We start from the raw sequence: 25,724 nt of genomic DNA, 5'->3' as shown, positions 1-25,724 counted from the left end.
TAGTTTGGTCTTTGTGAGCATACATTCAAATTTATTACGTGGATAACAAGCCAAGCTACAAATTATATATCTTTATTATTGCTTAACTTTATCTAGTTAATTGAAATCTTAATTCATTTAAAAAAATACTTTAATTGTTCATGTTTTTTTCATGTTGGGGTGGTTTTATCCTGGCACCAAGCTGACCTTTCACTGCCCTCATATTATACAGCTTTTAGATGACATCCCATCTAAATATTGCAATAATATTTACAACAATATATATATATATATATATATATATATATATATATATTAGCCTTCAATTGACAGATAGATATTTGTTGATTATGTAAAATTTTTGCTTAAGCATAAATATTGGAAAAAAAGAATTAAAGAGTTAATCTGCAACACAACATTATTCTCAGTCACATCTTTCTGCCATAACCTTATATTTTCATCAAGTAATTTTTCATTTCTGTGGTAGGGAACCTGCTCAGATCAGCATTTTTTTAGTAACTGGATTACTGCTGTCTTTCCCTGGAGGGAACACGCTGCCTGTTCTGTATTGACCAGGGAATATTACTGCAGGCTCATTTCACAAACATTGTTTTCTGCTAATACCATTTAAAGCAAGATTTATCAATATGTTTAAAAAAATATATGTGTTTTTTTTTCTTCTACATAGATAAACCCAACACCTAGTATAAGAGTCACAAAAATTATATTGAAGATTAGAAAATATCAAAATGGCTGTGAATAAGGATAATGGTTTCCCTAATACCGTATTGGCTCGAATATAGGCCGCACTTTTTTCCCCCACTTTAAGACTTTAAAGTGGGGGTGCGGCCTATATTCGGGGTCTAGCGCCCGACGCCCAGGACATGCAGTCCCGGGCGCCGGGCAGGCAGCGGGGTTAGGATACAGATCCCCCGCAGCGGTGCAGGGGACCTGTATCCTACTGTCTGATACGCTCAGACAGCCTCCCCTGCCAGCACTTCCCACGGGGGGGGTGCCGGCACGGGAGGTTGTCTAAGCGCATCGTGCGGATGCGTTTTACCTCTGCACCCGACCCCCGGACTTACCGGAGCAGACTCCCGGGTGTCATGCGGGGTCGGCGGGGGACATCTACGCAATACAACTTCCGGTGCCGGCAGTGGCAGCATATCTCGGGGGGGGACAGTGGCAGCATATCTCGGGGAGGGAGGACAGTGGCAGCGTATCTCGGGGAGGGAGGACAGTGGTAGCATATCTCGGGGGGGGCAGAGTGGCAGCATGTTTTTTTGGTGCTTTTTTAAAGAAAAAAACTTTTTCTTTAAAAAAGCACCAAACTTTTAGGCTGCGGCCTATATACGGGGGCGGCCTATATCCGAGCCAATACGGTAATACTGTTTCATTTGATACATATACTACTTTCAATATCCCAAATCATCGATTAAATTTAGGAATGACACATGATTTAGGCAATCATCAACCTCTCCCTGTTGGAAAAAACTATACCTTAAGGTTCAGGGCAACATTTTCCAGCAAATATGCAACTGGTTTTCAGATGAATTGCATAATTGTAACCAGGGGAGAATATTATTGTATCACAAAATATGTATCGCAATAGAATTTTGTCCATTTTATAGGTTCGTTTCTTTTTGCCTTTAATGGTATGGTTTATTCAGTCACCACTTTGCTAATTGAGTTTACTTTAAGATGTTTTTATGTTCTATTACAAATGGTGAACAAGCTGCTGAACTCTAAGGAAGCTAGTAAATTTCATATTGCCAGTTTATGGGAACCAGGCAGCATTTAAAATTGAACACAGAAGAAACCAAAGACAATATAAGAAAATAAAACACTATATTGTGTTTTTTCAGAAGTCGTCTTCACAGTGTCAAACAGACTTAGACACCGGGTAGCTCCTAGCATTAGTGGGACTCAAAATTCATTATAACTAAATTCACCCACCATCTCCCCACTCCCATAAAGAAAAAAGAAATATGAGAAATATGTCCTTTTTTTCTGTCAAAGGATGGTAGTCCACTTAGGGAACAGGAGATATCTACCTTGGCATTTGCTTCCACATGCGGAGTGGTTCATCAAGGTACAGGGTGCTGGTGCATGATAGAGAAGGTGGTAGGTCCCTAACTTTTCACCAACTTTAAATCATTTAGACTTGCTATGTCTCAACTTCATAGACTTCTGTACAATCAGAACAAAAAGCTACTTTGTGTAACCTCTACAGTAACTAATTGATGCTACTCTAAGAGAGACCTAGTCAGGAGGAAAGGGGAAAATCTATCCAATCCAAACAATATAAAAACTCCACAAGCAAAAAAGGCACATGTTTCTCATTCTGCACTTACATTTGTGTAAAACTATTTGTGTAAAACTATGTTGTCTACAATAGTCTACACCCCTATAATTTGGTGCTAGTTTAAATAAAATTTTATTTTAAAGAAAAACATTACAAGAAGGCTAAATTATATCTCTCACTCTCGTGTCCTCAAACTGCTTACGTGCCCCTGTCTCCTTGCCTGCACCTCTGTTTCTTCTTGTGCATCCACTTGCATCTTCCTCTACTTGTCCCCATGTCTCCTGTCTTGCCTCCTAGCGCACTTCCACAAAAGAGATTCTCAGTTTCTGAAGTGTAACTACGTGAAAGGAGAAAGGGGCACGGAAGTGGTCGGCAGATAAAGTAGGGAGACTGAGAAGATCTAAACCCCAGTTATAGGAGGCATTCCTAATTTAAAGATCTAAATTAGGGGGGGAAATGTGTCCAATAATCAGGACAATACGGTATACGTTATACATGTGAAGAAAAGCAATATCCTTTTGAAGCTCACTGTCTATCATATCCTCTAAAGGGGTCTAGAATATAGATGATAGATATACGTAGATAGACAGACCACCTCATATCGCAGCAACAACTGCAGTCCTTGGAAATATAATTTATCCATGCTCGTGTTTAGGATAAATCCTTAAATATCTGAAAGCAAACTTTCACCATAATGGTTGTTTTTGTTATACTTTAATTTTTCCTTTGGTTTTCTTTTACACTTTCTTATAATTTTGTTCTTTTTATCTTCACAACTGATTATCTTGAAATATTCAACCTTTATGTTGTGTTGTATTTTTGTAAGTCTGTAAACGGAGTATCGAGGTCACATGGAATGAAATGATCTCTGTGTTCCTTTGACCTTGTAATATCTTTGCCATTAACCAACACATTTCTTTATTCTGTAACAAAGTGTGATATACATGCAAAAAAAAACTTTTCAATAAAATTTCAATTTATTTATTTGGGAGAAATAAAGAAAGTGTGTCCATCTCTTTGTTGTCTGGTGGAGTAAATGGAAATCACTAACATCTGTATAAATATATTGCCATTTGTAACATATAAATGAGTTTACTTTGTGTTTCTTAAAACATTTATCCCTTAATAATCAGTTACAACTATTACTTGTAAGGAGGTCAAGATATTTATCATATTCTGGGGGGGGGTATCTATGATAAACCAGCTGAAACGCTTATATAGTACTGTACTGCCATCAGATTTGGGCGTCTATATCAGTATATGTAGTAATCTACCGGAAAAGATTACCTCTTAACAAGCTCATATTGTGAGAAAAATAGTACAATGCAGCAAGTTAATGCCATCTGTCCTCTGCCCTTTCCCTATTTCAGATGCCCAAATAATTTTATAGGCATGCCACCGGCTGTCTACCACCCTCACTTTTTCCAAACCATGTTTTTGAAGATGATCTGTGGAGCAGATCATGAGTGGGTCTGGAAGAAGTTGTTCTAAAGCAGATGTGGTTGCAGCAGGAACTTCACTCTTGGACAGTAGTCTGTGGGAACTGCCTCTGGTCTTGCAGCTGACATCTTGTTGTTTTAAGATGGTTAATACGAGGGACACATTATGTCTACGCCACTTCCAATTTACTTTTCATTTAGATATGTTTAAAACCAAAAACAAATTACCAGCACTGAAATAAAAAAATGCACTACCTTCAATAAATATGAGGCTTTAGTTCTGTATTTTGGCAAAAGCACCTAAAATAATCTGCAATGCTAAGGCACCCAATGCCGTGCGTCTAAACTGAAATGCAGCGCTGAAGAAAAAAAAAACAAAAAAACAATGGAAATATGGCCGATAGTTTTACAGTTACAGTCATCATTCTTTTTTTCTGCAATTGGAGAATCCTACACTATAAATGTACATGGCTAGATCCTTGGCACCAGTAAATGGAGATGAAATGTATTCCAGAGACAACTGAAAGGATCACAGTAATCATAATAATTTCTATGTTTCCTGGAAAACAAATCTGCTGTGAACTGTTTGTACTCAAAATGATAATGTTTAATTCTTTGAGCACTTGTATTATTTTGTAAGTGGTCCATTATGAGTTGCAGGTGAGCTAAAGGGAAATAAAACATATCATTTCAGCATCTTATTTATGCATAATGAAGGGCCAACCCATCAAGTATCTCCATAAACCATGGCGCATTTATACAGATTAGAAGCTTCTTTGAGATGAAAAGGATAGAAATATCAACATTTTGGTATTTTATAAGGGTTAAATGATCAAACAGCGAGGTTGCTTCTTGGTTTGTCCTCAGACTTTGATGTTCCAGGCTTTGATAAGACACTGACACAAAATTACACATCTTAAAATGAGATCATCAAGTGAGAAAAAATCAAGCCATTTGATTAATTTGGCCAAGAAATGTTCCCGAGGGGAATCCATTATTGATACTTTAGAAATAAAGAGACCAAAATTTGTTAGACCACAACAAGATCCCTTAACCATGGTCAACAATATAAGAAGGACACTGTACATATTATCTCATTATGTCCCCTCCAGGCATATCACACAAAATTATGTTAAGGGATTTGGAAGGGGGTGTCCAACAGGGGCAGGCTGGTAATATCCTGTATACTCCCATCTCCCTTATTTCACATCACCCTCCCTCCTTAAATATCTCCCTACTAAACACAGTCACAGATTGGGACCTGTTGCATCCAGAAGACGAGAAAACAGGAAGAAGAACAGTTTTAAGAGAAAAAATGTGGTGGATATTTTCAGCAATATCAAAGCAAGTGAAGAAACACCCGGGGGTAAGTTTAACTCTTTCCATTTTATTTTCTAAAAATTATTTATTTGAAAGAGTAAAGTTAAGCCTGTGATGTGAACTTGTACCTACAGGGACCTTTTGTTATAAAGGAAAATAAACCCTTCAAGTGTTATTGTCGGTATATGATGATGTATTGAGAACAGATGGTAGTTGTCATAGAAATGGCTAATGTATGCTTTAGCACATAAGGGGTTAATATATATATATATATATATATATATATATATATATATTTCCTTCAGCATATAATCTTATAGAAAGTAATAGTTTAAGTTTTAAAATAGGGTGTATCTATGTCATGTAGGACTGTAAAGGTGTCTGAACTATAATTCGCTTATTTTGTGATATACATACAAAGTCATTCACCTGCAGAGGAATATTACACCGTATTTCATGCAGTGAAATTTCACATAAGTAAAAAGTAGAAATAATGTATATAGGGCTCTACATGTTTTTACAAATCACATTCAAATTAACATTATTTTGTCATTTACTGTTTTATAAAGGACTATCATATTCCGCAACACAGTACGATGGATAAACAAGTAGTGTATAACATAACAATCTGACTTACAGAAATAATAAATGTTTAAATGAGCTTACAATCTAGAAGATATCCAAAAGTACAGACCACTATTATTACAAATTTGGATGAGGATAAAAAGATCAATTCATGCTCTTTGAATTGCAAGTATGAGTAAATTGGGCCTACCTTTTAATTATTTTTGCTAGACCCAGTTACCTCTTACTAATTGGCTTTTATATATTTCTAATACTTCAGCGCTACTGCTATAGTAATGGTAAAAAATAGGGAATGCATCGAAGGTGTGTCATTAGATGACAGACAATAATTTACCATTAAAATACTGGGTGAGACATAGAAAGAGTGCAAATTTAGCAAATATGATACCGTTATTGATAGTTTTGAAAGCTTGCAATCTATTAAACTTCAGTTAGCCAATAAAGGTAACATCTTTACCAAAAAAAAATAAAAAAATAAAAAAGCAAAATAGTTTGAAATCATGTTATGTTAATGCTTTTAATTTTTTTAAAAAAAATCCAGCTCTGTCTCCAAGAATCCCCTTTATCCTTTTGCACATCCATTATCTCAAAGAAAAATAACCATGTGTTTTGTTAAAAAAAAGTACTCTACCAGTTTTGTTTTTCAGTTCTGATTTGTGCATAGTAAATAGTATTCCAAATTCAATTTTTATTTTTACAATGTTGCACATAGAAAACGATATGTAGAATAATTAAAATTAGAAGGTTTATAGGACCATCTTCAATGTCCTATCCTGAAACTCCCCAGAGAATTTCCCACAGACCTCGCCAAGTCTCTATGACCATGTCACACAAAGCAAAGTACCACCAGCAGTACTGGGACTTTATGTGCTCAAACATGGTCTGCAAATTTTTACGTAAAAGGATAATATCACTTTAAGACTTTTTTCCTTCACTTTATTTAATTCACTCTTTGACACGTTTGCCATATATCAAAATGCATGCAAAAAGCACATCCCGTTGTAGGCCCTCACACAAACATGACTAATGTGTCTACACAATCCATAGTAATAGATTTAAAGTTATCATACAGCAGCTTGCAGTGTCGGCAGAAGTGAAGTACATTCTGAATTACACGTTGCAGCACATGCTAAAACCAGAAATACACTCAGGGAACAACAGCTAACGTAAAAGCTGACGTTGCACTGCATCAGGCACGGAGATTTTCCAAATTTAGCTTTAATCTTATCAGAAAATCAAAAACGCATTTCTTGGCGAGAGATTAACTCATACATTACACTAACTCATTTACTTTTTAATTTATTATGTTGTCAGGTAGTGAGGGGGTTATTAATTTGATTCAACATTTGACATGGATTGAAAAGTGATCTATTCTGTATAATAGCAGTTTAGGAAGATAGATGCCTCTCTAGCCAACACGGGGTTACCATGAAGCTAGCCAGATAAAAGGTCTTGCATATTATTAAATAACGCACATCCATGAGTGTCCAATGCCTTGATACACGGTCAACTTTTATACAACATCCAGAAGATATAAACATGGTTAAATATGAAGGAAAACTACTCAACAGCTGATCAAAGGGATGTATGATAGGCCCAAACGGGAGAGCACAAGGTGAAGTGATTCTCAAACTACTGAGTTTGTTTTTTCATTGTTTTAAGCTGCAGTGCTGTGAAAAAGTATTTGCCCTCTATCTAATTTATTTTATTTTTGCGTATTTGTTAGACTTCCATGTTTCAAATCATCAAACTAATTTTAATATTAAACAAAAGTAACCAGAGCAAACACAAAATGCAGTTTTTAAACCTAGTACCTGGTTCTATGTGAAAAAGTCACTAATATCTATCAGTCTGGAAAGGGTTACAAAGCCATGTGTAAGGCTCTGGGACTCAAGCGAAACATGATAAGAGCCATTAACTAAAAAAGGAGAATACGTGGAACATTGGTGAACATTCCCAGAAGTAGCCTGCCTACCAAAATTCATCCAAGAGTCCATCAACGACTCATCCAGGAGGTCACAAAAGAACCCAGACAACATGTACAGAAATGCAGTCCTTACTTGCCTCAGGTCTATGTTTATGATTCTACAATGAGATAGAATTCAGAAATGGCATCCTGAATTTGCAAGGCAAAAATCACTGCTGACCAAAAAGAACTCAATGGCTCATCTCACATTTGCCAAAAATACATCTTGATGACTTTTGGGATAATATTCTGTGGACTGATGAGTCAAAAGTGAAACGTTTTGGAAAACGTGGGTCCCGTTACATCTGGAGAAAAGCTTACACAGCATTCCACATTAAGAACATCGTAGCAACTGTCAAACACGGTGGTTGTAGTGTGATGGTCTTGGGCTGCTTTGCTGCTTCAGGACACGGGCGACTTGCCATGAATTCTGCTGTCTACCAGAAAATCCTGAGAACGTGTCGCCATTAGTTTGTGATCTAAAGCTCAAGCACACTTGGGTTATACAGCAGGAAAATGATTTTGAAGCACACCTCCAACGTGGCTGAGTTAAAGACAAGTGGGACAAAATTGCTTCGCAGTAATGTAAAAGACTCTGTGCCAGTTATCGCAAACATTTTATCGCAGTTATTAGATTTGGGGTGGCAATTACTTTTACACATGGGCGATATATGTTTTGATTAACTCCTTACCGTTAATGAACGAAATGATCATTTAAAGGCTGCATTTTGTGTATTGTCTTTGTTTTATGTTAAAATTAGTTGGATGATCTGAAACATTTAAGTGTGACAAATAAGCAAAAAACAGAAGAAATCGTGAAGGGGCAATTTTCACAGCGCTGTATGATTTGTCCTGTTGACTACCTTTGGTTGAACATACGGTAATACAGAGTACCTTGCTTTATTTTGTTCTTGAAATCTTGATCCATCTGTACTAATGTGAAAATGTACTGAAAGGACGTACAGATCCTTATTCTTCAAGACAACTATGTTACTGTGTTACATAGTATCCTGATGCATACATCTGAAGTATGTGTACACTGCATATTATTATAAGTTCAGGAAAACAAACCTTGGTCTGTGTTTGTTGTGCTGCTTGGGAATGTTTATGTTCAACACCATGGGGGTGAAAGGTCTGTCATTTGGAAGATGTCCAAGATAAAAGAACACTTCCCAGGACCTTTATCCCACCAGGATTGTCCTTCTGTTGTTGTGGGGAACTATTTTTCCCACTAAAGCTATTAGTATTAAGCCAAAGCCTGCAGCCTTTCCGTTGTCCCATTACGTTTACATTGTGATGTTCTCAGAATTTTTAGACCTTTTGTTTTCCTACTTAGAGAATCTATAGGAAGTTGCAACTAATGGTGTATTGAGGTTGTACTTGAAGTACTATTGAATGCTGGTCTAATTGCTATTGGGTTCTCCATCAAATGCTTGCCTCAGTTCCAATTGTAGATACATTTCACAACTTAATCTGAATGTGTATTTGTACTGCAGTTCTTTCTTCACTTAAGTACATTATTAAAAGCAACTAGTGAATCAAACCAGTTATTGTCCCATAGTCTAATACTTTATAGAATGGGCTCTAATGACCCTGGAATAAATTGAACATGACACCAACATGTTTCAATGTCAAATGCGCAGTTTTTAGGGTTCGGGACCCATAACTCACCAGCTATTGGAATGCTATTACCCAGGGCCAGACAGGAAACAGAAATAGTCCCTGGTACTTAAACCCACCAGCCCACAGTTTAAGTGATTATGTACCTTCTGTAATTGTACAAAAGACATGGAACATCTGGCTCTCCACAATTAGGACGGCAGCCATGGAGGGGAAGAATTAGGGCTTACAAGTGCCTGGGGTTAATCTTTGCACTCTTTCAGTCAATTCTTTATACGGAAATGGAAGTGCTTAGCCCTTTCTAACACAACTGTTTTGCTAAGCAGCAGCCTACACATATATTGCTTCTTTAGAACCCTAAATGTTTAAATAAAAATCCAGTTAGGAAAATTGTCACAAGTCTTCAAGTCAGTAGCGTACCTAAAAAGGGGCTGGGGGGCTCCATGACGGCCACCTAACGCGGGCCTGCAGCGCACTACTGTGGCACCCGCGCACTCTGTGAAGAACCTGGGTGGGGAAAGAGTTTGGTCACACAGTGCGAGGGCGCCACAGCAGTGGCAGGCCTGCGTTAGACGGCCGTCGGGCCGAATACATGTCTGCGCAGCCTCAGTGATAAACGGACGGCCCCCGCACTAGTGATCTGCAAAAGAGGTAAGGGAGACTGAATGGGTGAATGAATTAGTGATTGAATTAATGAAAGAATGAAGTAAGTGTTTAGGGGCAGAAATGGGACAGGCAGGCTGTTTAGGGGGGGGCAGAAATGTGACAGGCAGGCTGTTTAGGGGGGCAAAGGTGGCACAGACGGGGTGCTTCAGGGGTAGAGACGGCACAACCAGGTTGCTTCAGGGGCAGAGGTGGCACAACCAGGTTGTTTTAGGGGCAGCTGCGGCACATGGAGGCTGATTTAGGGGCAGCTGCGGCACAGGGAGGCTGTTTTAGGGGCAGCGGTGGCACAGGCAGGCTGCTTCAGGGGCAGAGGTGGCAAAAACAGGCTGCTTAAGGAGCAGCGGTGTCACAGTCAGGCTGCTTTGGGGCAACGGTGGCACAGGCAGGAAGTTTTAGGGGCAGCGGTGGCACAGGCAGGTTGTTTTAAGGGAAGAAATAGCACAGGCAGGTTGTTTTAGGGGTAGCGGTGGCATACTGTTTTAGGGACAGCTGTGGCATGGGGAGGCTGTTTTAGGAGCAGAGGCCTACCAGGTCAAAGTCTGGCTTACCATATAGTGATAGGGGATGTGCTGCAATACTGTCAATGTCTGGCTCAGTATATAGTAATGGGAGTTATGCTGTCCCATACCTGTTCAGTACATGCTATTTATTTAAACCTGATTAATTTATTTATAGTTAATAATTCATTTTTTCAGATTTCTATTTTTCTCTAGTTGACATACAGTTTGCAAACATTATTTTTTGTGTGTGTGTCGGGGTGCCACATACAGGATCTGGGTGCCAAATACTCTAGGTACACCCCTGCTTCAAGTTAATATGCTTGTCCTTAAAGTTTATTCTAAAAGATTACTAACTTTGCAGCTCCACCTTTGCTAAATTGCCCAACACCCACCTCATTTCTTTTTATTCTTTCCAGGGTGTCAGTGTGTGTGAGTGTTCTACCTTGTGCAATTGGTCCATTTTAAATGAAGCAATCAGTAGCTGAACAGAGTCTGGCAGGGGACTTAAGCTTACTTAAGGTCAAGTGCTTGTGTACAGTATCCAATTGAGGGCAAATCTCTTTTTTTCCCTTGGGATAAACCCAGGCAAAGCAGCCTAGAGACAGCAACAAAAGTCATTATTCTGAGAGATGGAAAAACAAAACTCTTATTAGCGAGTAGGGAAGGCTGAGGTTTGACACTATCGCTGCTGGAAAAAAATGTAGTGTTAGAGAAGAGGGAAAAAAATAACCCTGCCATACTGGCTACATGTTTAATATAACATTTGTCTGATTTCATTAAAAAACTTGGTAGATGGAGGTGCATAAATTAGACAATTATGAAATCTGTCTGTTAATTTTATAGGACTTAAAATTGCATAAATAGATCGCACTCAAAGTAGGTAGAACTGGACACTTGTACTTGCTTTTGAACTGCAGTTATAATTACTAATGTGTTTTACTGAAGAACAAATTTTGCGAGACCGTACTTGGAAGTGGGTGAAAATCAATGCATTTTCTTTAATAATTAGTTTTTACAATTAACTGTTAATCTTTTCCCTTGTTTTATGTATCCCACCAAGTATATTAAGGACACATCAATGGTTTCCACACCCTTAGATTATTCCACATTTTATTGCACAAGTCTTTATTGTAAATATTTATTATAAGTGTTCACCACCTTCATGTGACACAGCTAAAGATTTGAGGCGGCTCAATCCCTTCCTTGGACACATAATTAGTCCACCTGAGCAACTGAAGTGTACCATATTGATTATCCAAATTGGAGACCAAGGAATGACAAGTCAGGATTCAGTTCTATATATTCCTTGCTATGACTTAGACATAAAACATTTATGAACATGCCCAAAACACATTTAAATCCATTGCCAAAATACAGTTTTATAAGCTCAGATGGTAGAAGATGTTCACAAACCTTTATGAAAGAGTGGTAATAAGAAGAAACCTATTTCATTTTGTTCAGGACTGGAACTAAGTTTTTACACCAACATCAGGCCTTTATTCCTGCCATATGTGGATGGTGGTATGGACAATAGAGATAGGATTGGGCTTTGCTGCAGAAGGTCCTGTTCAGATGGATGGGTTTGTTTCTTGGCGAAGGTAATCGTTGGATTGAGCTGTCTCTTGTAGCTTCTGTTTTAGAAGCAGTGAGGCCTAGGGCAGCCATGCTCAAGCTGTATGCAATATACAACATCATTGCGCCCTGTTTAGGTTGTGCCAAATCAGCACAGTCATCCTTAGGGAAAATGGACCAGTTGAGGGTCTCGGGCCATAAACCAGAATAAGTCAGTGTTTATAAGTGTGGTGGAATCATTGTGTTGATCAGTTGTAGTAGTGGGGTGTTTAGAACCTTTACTTAAGCGGTTAAGACACAGATGCTCTGTAGAACAAACATGGCTTATCATAGTGAAATTGATAAACCACTTAGTTGAATGTGCTTCAATTAGCTGCAATAACAATGCTTTTCAAGTCAAACCCTTCATCCTTAGAAGTGCATCTGTGAATGTAGCAGCTCTGAAGTACTGTATTGAAGGGAAAATATTTACAAATTAGCGTTTTTACGCTCAAAGCAAGGAATATTGATAGGATCTGTAACCACAGTGGCACATGATGGCTCAGACTACCTAAAAACTTTGAGAGATTGTATAGCAATTCTCTTACATTGATTACAATTTTTTTTTTAGCTTCCCCTTATCAAAGAACTATAACTAAATATGTATGCATGTCCGTACTGATTTTAATGCAGTGCTGCCACTACCTCTTCATAAGTAAAAATACAATTAATAAAATATGGTAATTTAAAAACTTTTTCTGCATCAGCTTTTATACTTACAATTTGGGGCAGATTTCCTAATTTGATAATAATAATAATAATAAAAAAATAATATTAATAATACATAAATTATTATTATTATTATTATTAAAATCTTATATTCCCTGCAATGTAGAAAGAAAAACAAGCCATAGCTCTGAGCAACACATTGCAATGGATTGTTCTTCCTGGAACTCAAATGGTTAATTTTATTTGCTGTATTTGCAGGCCAATGAACTGCTCTCACCTGATGGCAGGCAGCAGACTACAGAGAGCAAATCATCACTTTCAGAGCTTTATCTAGACTGCTTATATCAAGACTGACCTTTGAAAGCTGCATATGCTGATAGTTTCATCCGCAAAACCTCTCATCAGCTACGGCCTCACCGGACATTGAGCTTCAAAGCAGAATAGCGAATACAGCAGTGGCCCTCAGCGTAGTTTTAGGGGATTCATGCGCTGTACGTTGGTTACATCTGTCACCGGTTACTTTCAAATGGAATCTGTCATTGTAATTCAATGAAACCAAGATAGAGAGACACGACTATTCATTTACGAGACTCCCTTTCCTCTCGTGTCAAGCATACATTGTTTGTAAGTGTTCCCAAAAGCTATTTGATTGTTTAGAGTCAGAAAGAGGTTTATGAAAACAATCATACAGTAAAATATGAGCCCCAATATTAGAACCCAGACATCACAGGCAGGCTCTAACATTTTCAGTTAAAAAAATATGCTTTGGGATCTCTTCCCCCCCCCCCTGGGTATTTCTAGATCAATCGACATGGCAGTGATTTGAAGAGATATTTAATTTTTTAAATCCTCCTACATCAGGAGAACTTATGCTGTCATTGAGGAGTTACAACAGGGTTTGATATTAGGCTTCTGATTGGCTCGAAGTGGTAGGAATAATAGCCAACGAAGCGCCAGTTGCGCAACCACCCTTTATGACTATTTAAGGGGGTAATATGAAAAAGAGAGCATGAACACTGCTTTATTTTTATCATAGTATATTAATTGATATGTATTTGCTATACTAAATATACTATATGTATCTAGTTTTAGAATCTGATTAAAAATAACGGACTAGAAAGGCTATACGTGCTCTGAACATATATTAATATAACTGGGTAGCACACAGAAACATTTAATGGCAGATAAGAACCATACTGCCCATTTTCCTGACATAGACTTAAACCTCAATTAGTCCTTCTTCTCATCTTAGATTCAGATTAGCTGCATGCCTATCCCTCTCATTGTTTTAACCTCTACCACTTCAGCGAGGAGGCCCTTCCACATATCTACCACCCTCTCAGCAAAGGTATCGCATAGGTTAGACAGTATTTATATAGATGCTTAAAACAAAAAAAGAACCCTTTTAAACTTAATAATTGAATATAAAGTTTACATTGTAAAAGGCTCACATGAATTAATTCCAACATTAACATAGCCTTTCAAATTATTGTTTCTAAAATTGCAATGGCTTATCAACACTACAGTTGTATTCCGGCGTATTATAGTTATTATTTTAAATCTGTCCAGTTCCTTTCTGGAAAGTTCGAAAGGTGAAACTTTCTTTAAAAAAAAAGAAAAGTTAAAGATAGAACAAAGCTGAGAAGCACAGTAGAGGTCATATGTACTTATATTAACACCTATGGTTTGGCAAGATTATTATTCATAGTTATGACATCATGGCAATGAGTAATACAATTACTTTGAGTCACACAGTAGGTAGAAAATTAATATTAATCTTCCCACTGAGTAGCAGAGTCTCATCAAAAATAACATATACTTTTCTGAAGGTTATATCCAAGTAAGTTGCCAGGAAATGCATGTTATTTCCTGGGGGGTTTTTTGTAATATTTTGTGGTGGTGGGGGTTCCATTACAAGTACAATACTTGAAAACGAATATCATAGGTCTGCATAAAAGGGTGCTAATTCTTGAATGCAAAAAAGATGCTTTACTGTGATATACGGTTTTTTGTTTGGTTGATAGGTAGATACATAATATATACATATGCCCCAACGTTTCAGGTGTGGGACAGGGAGAGGCGAGCCTTGAAAATGGCAGGACCACTACCATGAGTGGATGGAAGACATGGTCAGTCGCCCACCATTTCCAAAACAGCTCCTCGCGACTCAACTCACATCTTCACTTACCTGGGCAGGTCAGCGGAGATCAGAGGATCTCCCCAACAGGTCCATGCTCCCCAGAAAACAAAGCAAGAATTCAGTACATGCTCATTCAAAAAACACTTATTTGAGGCATAAATATTGGGGATTCCGTCACATTATATGGCCATGTATTGCTTAGCCTGACACTACGTCAAAATCTGCACACAAAAAATACAAAAATAGAGGAGCACAAAACCTAAAAATAATAAAACACATAAAAAATTAGATTCCCATGTTGCTGCTAGAAAAATAATGACCAATAGGTACACAAAACATGCTCCCCACTGCCCACAAAAACAAGACAACAGGATAGCTATTCTGAAGATCAGAACTGTCCAGTAAACAAAGGGACTGTTGGGAGGTATGTGCTTCTTGTAGGAGGCACGAAGGGGCTCAGCGGAAATAAAGGATAGGGTTATCCACACATTGGGTGGAGGGTATGCAGAACTCTGGTAGGAGAGTGCATGACCAAACATTGCTCCTCTGCCCAGAGCCTAAATACAGTGCAGATTTTCTAGGTGAAGCAGGACCATTGGCGGGTATGAATATGATTGTAAGAGTAATTATCACACTTCTGCCTTAATGCATGGTAGCAATCATTTTCCATCCTTCATGCAAAGGTCACAGAAGCAAATACCCATTTTCTTTGGAACGACTCAAGTTAAAAGCCGTTATTGGTGCTTTCAAGCCAAGATTGCACCTGTGTAGAAATAAGGGTTGGCGGTGTGTACTGGTGTGAGTGTGGGTATTATGTTGTGTTAAATCACTATATATCTTATATTTTGCATCTTAAAATCATTCTTTATTTATTGCAGCTGGTGCCACTTATTGGCTTTACAGGACTGGGAATAACGAATGCCACTATATACCTGGTAAAGCTCACGCTTTTTAACCCAGACATAAGGTAAGCAAAAGTGCATGTGTGTGTAGCATTATAAAATCAACTAATACGGGCGACACGTGTAGACATACCTCCCAAGTGTACCAGTTTTCATGGGACAGTCCAGTCTCACAGTGGCGATGATGGACCAGCTATAGAGATCTCCCCTGATCTCCCCTGACTGCCTCAGGGAGCTTTAAAAGCAGTTTGTGCTGTTGTACAACTCTCAAAAGATTGTGAAAAGCAATAAAAAAAATCTACATTATTATCATTCTGCAACAAGCACTATTTATTCATTCTTCTTTCAATAACAAAAAATATAATTCTACCTAACCCATATGTTAGCTTGGCATTAAAAAAAATTGAAAAATAAATTGTAAAAACATGCAAAGACAAACTGACGTTTTTTTTTATTTTTAAAAAAAAATGAGAGAACAGACCCATATACTTTCATAAATATACAACCGCATTCCTACAGAAAAGAAATTTGCATCTAGTTTGCATTTCATTGCTTCTGACTCAATAGTAAATACTCAAGTAAGCTTTAGAGAACTGATTAGAACACAGGGGAGAAATATAGAACAATCCCTGTTGTGTCATTTTCCTCTCAAATCCTTATAAATACAGTTATATCATTTTATCTCTTTATGTTTTTCTTCCTACAGTTGGGTGAAAAAGAAGGAGCCAGAGCCATGGTATAAATGAGGTCCGGACCTCTAGAGAAGAGGTTAACGCCAAAGGATGTTTCAATAATGAAACCGGTATAAAACCTTCAAATCTCAATTATGATAGGTATATAGGCTGTTATTCTGGATCACTCAGCAGGTCGGCGGTGGGTTACAGTCCGTGCTGAGGGATTGCCAAACAGTTTAAGAACTGTCATCCAAACACTGCGTGCTAAAGTGAAGGACTAAAAAGTAGCATTGTTCTGTGTTATCAGGATCAGTACGAGATATTAGAAAGCTTTGATGGTTCAAACGTTTAGTATTCTGTAGGTTCTGGCAGATTTTAATCATTTTAGTGACACTGTTTTTATCAATACTCCTCTCGGTCTTCCAAAAAGGGTTATCACTAGATCAGCATATCCATCCATTGTCAGTATCTGAAGCCGGTAAAGCTCTGAATGTGATACAAAACTGCGTATGTGTGCATGGAAATCTCAAGATTATTTAACTTATTTAACATTTGAAGATGCAGCCATAGCTTCAGACACATAAGCAAAAATACTTTACTTGGCCAATGTGTCAGAATCTATCACCGCATTAAATGTATTCTTTATTGAGCTTTCCGAGAAATACACTAACACAATGTATGCTGAGAGTCTGTTTTTTGTATTGTTACATGGCGATGTTTTGCTTACGCACACATGGTCGCATCACAGTAACTTGAACAATTTCTTAATCAAGATAAGAAAAGGATTAACTAGCAAAACTGACCTTTTTATCACATCCCCACTTCCTCTCTAATACTTTTTTACCGTTCTGCCTCTTCACCATTTTCCTTCATTCCACAAGTTTTTCCTCATCTCTGTCCTTAATTCTTACGCTAATCACAGCAGCCTCAATTTCCATAGCACAGGAGTGTGGCTTTATCACTGGTGGTCTAATAGAGAGTTTTGTGCAGGAAGATCATGTGCTCTCCTGTACTTGGCATAATGAGAAGAAAGGACTTTATCCTACTGTTCCAATCCCTTCTGGCATCAGTAAGACAGCGTCTCTTTTGCTGACTGATAATCAAAACTGCCCTTCACCTGTTATTAATGTTGGGCTGCTATCACAGCGACAGACTGTCAGTAAGAGAAGAAAAATCTGGTGACGTGCGAGAAAAATGTTAGTATTCGCTACGTTTCCAAGAACAAACCATTCGCCTGCTTTACCCTTGTGTCCCATTCAGCAGGATTGTTCATTCTAGTACATCAGCCAAAGCTGGAACTGGAATCATAATAGTATGGTAGTAAGATTTTTGAAACAATGGCTAGCAAGAACGGTAACATTTCCATGAAGAATACAAAGAGAATAGCATTATGAGCAGGGGCCATACGGGATTATTAGTAGCTCATTGGTCAGATCCAAAATGATTCTTGGGGAGAGGTTCATAGAATTTGAAACACAGAAACGCAGACCCGTTTGGTCCCATCTAGTCTGCCCATTTTTCCTGTTCTAAAGACTCAGACCTTAATCAGCCCGTGGCCTCGTCTTAGATTCAGGACAGCTATATGCCTACCCCATGCATGTTTACATTCCCTCACTGTATTCTTCCACTTCTGTAGTCTGTTCCACGTATCCCCCACCTTTTTGGTAAAGTGAAATCATTATCAGGCACAATGCAGCCAAAAAGTCCAATTTACAAACATAGATGGCTATTCTTTCAAGAAATACATCTGTATTCACAGGACTAGTAGAACGTGGACCAGTGGTCCAAATCCAAACCAAACCTGGGCTACATTTGCAATCAACATAAATATATGTATATATTAACAACTTAAATTCTCAAATTAAGAACTAGTCATTGAAAGAATGTTTCAGTTGTGACAACTCAAAACAATACGCAATGGGATTCAGAGCAGGATGTTTATATTCCACTGTGAGATGTAGATGTAAATAGCAGGCAAAAGTCGACAAACATAAATGTAGTTACACATTTGCTAATAAAACAGCTTATGAAAATAGATACATATAATTTGATGGATGACAAGAACCATTTGGTGCATCCAGTCTACTCATATTATTTGTATGTTATAAAACGTCAGAGTTTACTTGGTCTTTGGTCTTGTGTAGTAATGAGCTTAATGCTTATCCAATGCGTGTTTAGGTTCCCATGGAATACACCTTCCTTACTTTAAGGCTAAGCCTCTGGCACTCTAGTTTTAGACTATGATCTAAATAAAACTTGGAAATGGTGTCCCTCTAAAAGACTGAAGTGATCATAGAATGGTCACTGCTGCCTTTATGCTACTAAGACACCTAGATTTCTTAAATCAAAAGAAGGCGAAATTCATAGAGGGAATTAAATAATTAATTAAGTAAAATAATAGGCATTTTCTACCATGGGGTAGTCTTTGGTTTAAGGCACTAACTTACTGAGACACAGTAAAAATGAAGGTACAGTTATTTGGGTAGGCCAGATAAACATATTTCTTAAATGTGACTGCGCTAGAGTAATTGTTAATTAAAGTGCTTATTGGCATTCTGCATCAGCCTGTAAGTTGCTATTATTTTGAAGAAAAACAACATACAGAGAGAAAGAATAAATAATAATTATCTTATTTTTTTTTAAAAAAAATCATCTATTAAAGTGGGGGCATTTTTCTAAACTAATACATAATAAAGACACTATAAAACTGTCCAAGAAAATGCAAAATGTTCATAAAATGAAAGGAAGAGTTTTTAATATTCGCCTCTTATTACCATAGAGTAGAGTGTACATATTGTAGAACTAAAATTACTGATTAAAAGCACATTAACATACAAATAATATTTAAACAAACAAACAAAATTGTGCTAGGGATCTCTGCGCACCAAACATTGTACATGGAATATATAAAAAAGTTACTTTGAAAGACACAATAACCTTTATAACCTAGATTAGTAAGGGATGATGGCTATAAAATGTATGTTTCTCTGGAATACATTTATAGCAAACACCGTGCTTTTATTGTGTTCATCTTTGATTTTCTGTTTTCTTACTTCTTTGCAGGACCTGAAAATATTTCCAGTCTTTGGACGAATTAAGCCTTTCTATCACAGCACAGGATATTAATATTAACCATGTTATCATAAACACTAACTAGTCACCTACATATTATATGCAAACGGTTATTTTTCTGCTTTTCTTCTCTGATAAATGTGTTCCCTTGGACAGTCCAGCTGCTAATCATGTATTGCATTTATATGCCAATGTAACATGAAGGATAATTATGTCCCATAAAGCCCGGGACAGATTTTTTCGTTAGTGAATAACCCAATATTATAGTGTGTACAATATCACTTTAAGACACTCTTGGCTAAGCACAAGGTGGCTGAGAATAGATGGACTTCTAATTGCTGTCTACTCCTGTGCAAAGCCACTGAATGAATATATGTACCTACATGTGGGCTCATGTGATCAAACCAAGGGCTGGACTCCTATTGGATATTACAAGAAGACTTCAATAACCTCATCCCCAACATTCCTTTTTAGCACCATCAAAAGCCATCTTGGAACTGCCGACTGGATCAAAACCGTTTTATTTCCCTGTCATTATCCTGGACCCATGCAGTGTGAACCCTTCCAATCAAAAGCTTGCAATGTGAATATTACTATGCATCACAGCATGACACACAGCATTGAATTTCCGCCCATCAAAACTGGAATTCCGTATCAGCAAAATAAAGATATAGCTGAAGCCCTTGTTAATTTGTGTTGTGTATTTTCATAAAGCATAATCAGGTGCCCTCTCCATTAAGACATCTATCCTTGCAGAGACGCATCTTTGCTGGGCACTGCCCTGTGTCAGCCGTCCCCTACCACTTATCTCTGCGGCTGCAGTCTACTGATGAACTATGGGATATGATGTCATGTTCTAATGTGCTGCATGTGCAGTGTAGAGTAAGGTCACTATGGAGGCCGTACCAGCTAGACACAGTCCTCCATAGTGTATATGGGCCGGTAAATCTCAGAGCTCCCCAACCAGCCCAAGGAGAAAATGTGCACCCAATAGTGTAATCTCCCCAGGTTATGCAGCAGAGGAGCTGCCACCACCTTTTTAACTGTTGCCATATGTCTAGGTGACAATACTCCACTGGCTACATGAACAGCTCCACTTAAAAATGTCTCAATCTCCGCACTCAGACTTGACCCCAAAATTACTTTCTGTGTGCATCAAATATGCTCCAGTTTCAAAAAGAAATACAATACGATTCAACTGACAACCAAGACACCTTCTACATAGATGGCTATTGGTAGCTCAAGTCACCTTGCAGAGGTCTATACAGACTAATCTGTGCCTCTCCCCTAACATGGACACTGGAGCACCAATGCTGGGAATCACTCTGTGAGTTGGGAAATAGCAAACATTAGACGTGCGCAAAAAAGCCACACTTTCATTTTGACCATGACAGCGCTTTTGGTAACGTCCTCTCCCCTGATTGGAGGAAGATTGAAGATGAAGAAGTGGTTGGATGAAGTGGAAGTGTGTGAGAATGCAGAGTGAATGCAGGCCCATGTATGAAGGACCGGAGCCTTTTGCTTCATTTGCATCCGATCTGTGGGGTCCGGCCATTTTCGTGGTAAATTTGCAATTAATACAAATCCGAATGCACAAGTCTATTAAACATAAAAAAGGATACTTTGTAATAGCCACAAGCAGACAACTAAACCAACTAAAAGTTCCATGTTTTAGTAGGCTTATTGACTCATTGAGAGAGTTTGACACCAAACGTGTGTTAGGAACTAAATTTGACATTTTGCATGGGAATTAAATATACCGTAACTGACTTTTTGGAAACAAATAGTAGTAGTATATAATCTTAATAATAAAGCAATAAGAGGTCAGTTTTAAATTAATTAAAATATACATAATTCAATTCCATTCAAAGTAGAAAAAAGGGGTACAAAAATCTATACAAGCGACCCTTTCCAGCCACATATACCAGCAATAAATAAATAAAATGCACCCTATACAAACATCAGTGTGTGTGTAAAGAAGCAATGGTACATAGCAGACCAGATCTGGTCCCTTGATATAGGTAAGCTCCATAAATAAAATATATTGATGATAATAATAATAATAACGTAATAATAAGGAGCTTGCAGTATATTGGTTGAGGCTCTCATACAGGCTCCTGCTGTTGCTGTGGTTTAGTTCATGTTTGCTATTGTGATATGTTGCTGTCTGGTATGTACCGCTGGCATATACAGTATTAGTATTTTATTAGCCGCAGATCTTCTTATTTCTGTATTATACTAACACACATTCCTTAAAACAAAAATTGAGGATACATTTGCTGATGAGCAGATAATTTGATATTGATGCAATTGGAAGTCCCACAGACCGTCTAGATCATTAGGATGTAATATACGGTGGTGTGCTGGGAAGAGGCTGTCCAAGGTGCCTAATCATTATGCTACCAAGGCTACGCTCTGGGCCAGGTACAAACTACTCCACGTTAACTAAAATTTCTGCAGCAGGGTCATCATTTAAGTGATAGACTTCATATACTGACTTGTCAGGAGGTGGAACAAAATCAGTTCCCATATGATAAGAGTACAAATTGTGCTCCCCATGATAAAGAGGAGAAAGTTCATGACTAGTCAAGAAAAGTAGGAGACGTATATTTTTATTTAAAATAAATAAAAAAACTAAAAAAAGACATTCATAGGGAGCCTGGGAACGAGGAACCCTGGCATGGACTGTACTTGTGAATTCACGAATCCAACAAAGCCACATACTAATGCTAAAAGGTAGTGCAGGTCTGCAAATGGCCCCATAAATCAAGGTTTTCATTAGCCATACTTTTATTGCATGCTAATTATTTGGCAGCATTGCTTTGTAATTCTTCTGCAGCCACTGATTGCTTTTTATTCTATTTGTTTTATTTAGTTGACATTTATTGCAAGTTATGTAAAACCTCATACCACATAATAATTTATATACTGCTGGAACAATAAACGCTCACATAAACAACAAAACCAACTAAGGCCAACACTGAGGAAACACTTGAGATATTTTGTTTAAGGAGAGATGAGAATTTTACTTATCTTCGGCAAAGTAGCTATCAGGGGAAGGGTTACGAGAAGGCCTTATTGGAAAATGTGTACATAATTCCAGGAACCTCAAAGCTACTCGGCAGATGTCCACGTCAGAACAGTAAGCTCAGGGCAAGAGGGGAGCAAAATCCACTTGCAGCACTAAATAGACCAGAGACACAGAGCAGATGGTGAAGATCCTTGAAACGTGCCTTCTTGCATGAGGCTGTTACAGTCAGGAAAATTTGTGCTCGTCACCCTTTCATGTCTGTCTCACGCAATAGTGCATGCAAGCCTTCTACCATGTCTTCTGATGACCGTAGCATTGCTTTCAGATGCAAAGACCCCCAGCAAAATCAGGGGGGTTAAACAGAGTATTATCGAGGGTAGTTAAAGGCATGTGTGACAAAGGGGAACATTCTTGGGTCAGCCAGGGTGCTACCCTTAAAAGGGAAAGTTCTAACTAATGACAGAGAGGATAAGAATCTAGTCTTAAGAAACTTGTCTAAATTTGAAGTCTGGGCAGTATGATGTCATACTACTTTGAAATCCACATTAAGTCTGTAACTGAGATGTCTCTGTTTGACAGGGGGACTCTGAAGTTGACAGGGGGTCTCTGAGTGAAGCCCTCCATTCCTGGGTCTCTAGGTCAGTTTATTCTTTCTCCAGCAGGGAAACAGCACTTGGAAATGCCCATTCTCTGCCCGCATTCTCCCTATTCCCTGCACTTCCCCTGCCCTCTACCCAGTTGCCTCCCTAGTGTGGCACTAATCTCTCCCTTTGCAGCTAAACCAACCCCTTTTAAGAAAAATCTTTTTGTTCTTTTTTTATTTCGTTTAGTATATAGGGGGGAATGTAAAAAAGTTTTACTTTACCAAGATGTTGGTAGATAAATGAAACATCAGGAGCGATAGAGGTTAATATAGTAAGGGAATTTAAGCATGCATAGGATAGGCATAAAGATATCTTGTATCTAAGACAAGATCAAGGACTAATTAAGATCTGAGTGTTACAAAAGGAAAAATAGGCAGAGTAGATGGGCCAAAGGTCTCTTATCTGCCGTGAAATTCTATGTTTCTATGAATATATATATATTTTCATTTATTTTATGTTTGTACCATTAATGCGATTCTCGGTTTGAACGCGAACAGCTTCACCTTTTTCCCCCTGTAAAAAACAATATCTAGGTTTCTTATGTAAATTGTAAACTGCTTTCAGAAAGTTGTCCCCTAAATACACCTGTTGCGAACAGATGCAAATTGGCCTGGCCTCCCCATGAGTAAAATGTATCCTGGCCCAGCCCTTAAAGAGTTCAAATGCATCCTTAAATTCTAAAATGCCATTTAAAAGCTCTTTTCACAATAGCTCTTGAAACTGTTCATTAATCATCAGTAGCTCTAATTAAATTTAAGGAAGGAGACCCTTGCTTTAACACTTTCAGTGCATCAGAGAGCTTATTGAAACATCACTCTTGGTAGGTTCCCAAGCAGCAGGTACACCAGAACCTCTCGCTGCCTCTCGCACAAACACAACTCTCTACACGTACTACATGTTGTGGTACCCCTGTAGAGTGTTGCCTCTCCTTTCTTCTCTGCACCAATAATTACTAAGATTAATGTTGTTACCAGAATTGATGGAATGAGCTGGTGTTCAGATGTGTTTGTCCCATGGAAGATCAATACACAGCTTGGATATTGCTTGGATTAATCTTAAAAGAAGCATAAATGACAGGTAACAATTATTTGACCAAATTCAATTAACCACATACAATTTCTAGTGGTAACATTAGCATCTCCTTTATTAGAGGAAATGTGCTTCAATTCTAAATTGAGTATTATATTAACAGCTTAACATTGCATCTGTGATAGGCATGAAGGGGTTTCTACCCCTACTACCCCCTATATGCATACTTGCCCAAAAAAACATACTGCCTGTATAACATAAATTGGGTCAAGCGTATTTTTTCCCCTCTCACGTCACCTGCTTAAGCCTTTCCCACATCTGTCTTGCCCTAAGACTTTTCCCCATTAAACTTTGTGTCTGTGAATTATCATTTGATGGCGCTATATAAAACAAAAAAAATAATAATAATAATAATAAGAAGAAGAAGAAGAATCAACCGTAACATTACATTCATTCAAATACATGCACCATAGTGTTGTTGAAAATGTTTTGCTTTTGCTGTTATTTTATTGTTTATTTGTTGCTTAGTACAAGTTGTTCCATTCCCTCGGCCAAGTTCTGGGTAATTAACATCCCCAGTGATTAAAACTTGACCCTATTCTGTTGTCTATTTGTAATGAAAACTGTGCTTCCTCCACTTCACTAATGTGAAGATCAAATGTTCACGTAAAAAATGCTAACCTCTTAAATCACATCTAATTATAATTCTAATTATTGTGGCCAGCTTTAGTTAGTACACTCCTTAACACAAGCCTTTTCATTCTTCAAACACCATTGTAGTTTTGGACGTACTAGAATAGATACTTTTTGTAGGAATCATGCGTTGGGTGTCAGATTTTAAATTCTCCATTCACCTGCCCTGAGTTTTTTGTTTGTCCCCAATGCCATTTCTGATATGCCGGGGAGATATCAGTATCCAGAGGCAGTATAAAGGAAGAATTATTGATATTTATTGATTGAGACCCCCATTATACATATTTATTAGCACAGATCATTTGTACAGATAAGAGGTATAATTTCATGATTTGTTATTTAACCACACATCGTTCTTCAAGATCCCTCTCCTCCTTCCAGTATTGTATAATTTTCTTTCTGCTGCTGGCACAGGAGATCATCGCTACATATTTTCTTTAAAGGGAGAAGGCTGGGTAGTTTAATGGCTTCTAGAAACTAAACTTCCAGCAGCCTCTTCTTATATGAACTTGGCAGCTAACAAATGGTAGTGGCCCCTCCACCCTAGACAGTTCCTCACCCTACACAGTTGCCTACAGGACAGGGTACAAGATACAGGATGAGTTTGATCATACAAATCAGATGCAGATCAAGATGACTATATGCATATGTTTGTATTTGACCTACAACTTTTGGAAAGCTTAAGAGTTAACTGCGAGAGAAATGGATAAAAGGGATATCTTATGGAGCCATATTGGCAGACCTGGTTCAATAGCAGATCATTCAATAAGATAATTTGGTGCTACTTGAGCGTGCAGTCTACCTGAGCTTTTCTACTTGAGCGTGCAGTCTACCTGAACTTTTCTACTTTAGCGTGCGGTCTACCTGAACTTTTCTACT

At 38.0% G+C, this 25,724-nt stretch overlaps 1 long non-coding RNA gene across 1 annotated transcript; it reads left to right on the top strand.

The window, feature by feature from the left end:
• The first annotated feature begins 4,961 nt into the window (after positions 1-4,961).
• Positions 4,962-19,679, top strand: LOC128473494 (uncharacterized). The gene is made up of 4 exons (XR_008346282.1): positions 4,962-5,089; positions 15,679-15,767; positions 16,409-16,504; positions 19,440-19,679. It is a non-coding gene; the product is annotated as an uncharacterized LOC128473494 (long non-coding RNA).
• The last annotated feature ends 6,045 nt before the right edge of the window (positions 19,680-25,724 follow it).

This window comes from Spea bombifrons, chromosome 2, assembly GCF_027358695.1.
Source record: "Spea bombifrons isolate aSpeBom1 chromosome 2, aSpeBom1.2.pri, whole genome shotgun sequence".
In the NCBI taxonomy this organism is placed as follows: Eukaryota; Metazoa; Chordata; class Amphibia; order Anura; family Pelobatidae; genus Spea; species Spea bombifrons.
This window is presented reverse-complemented; position numbering and strand designations above follow the sequence as displayed.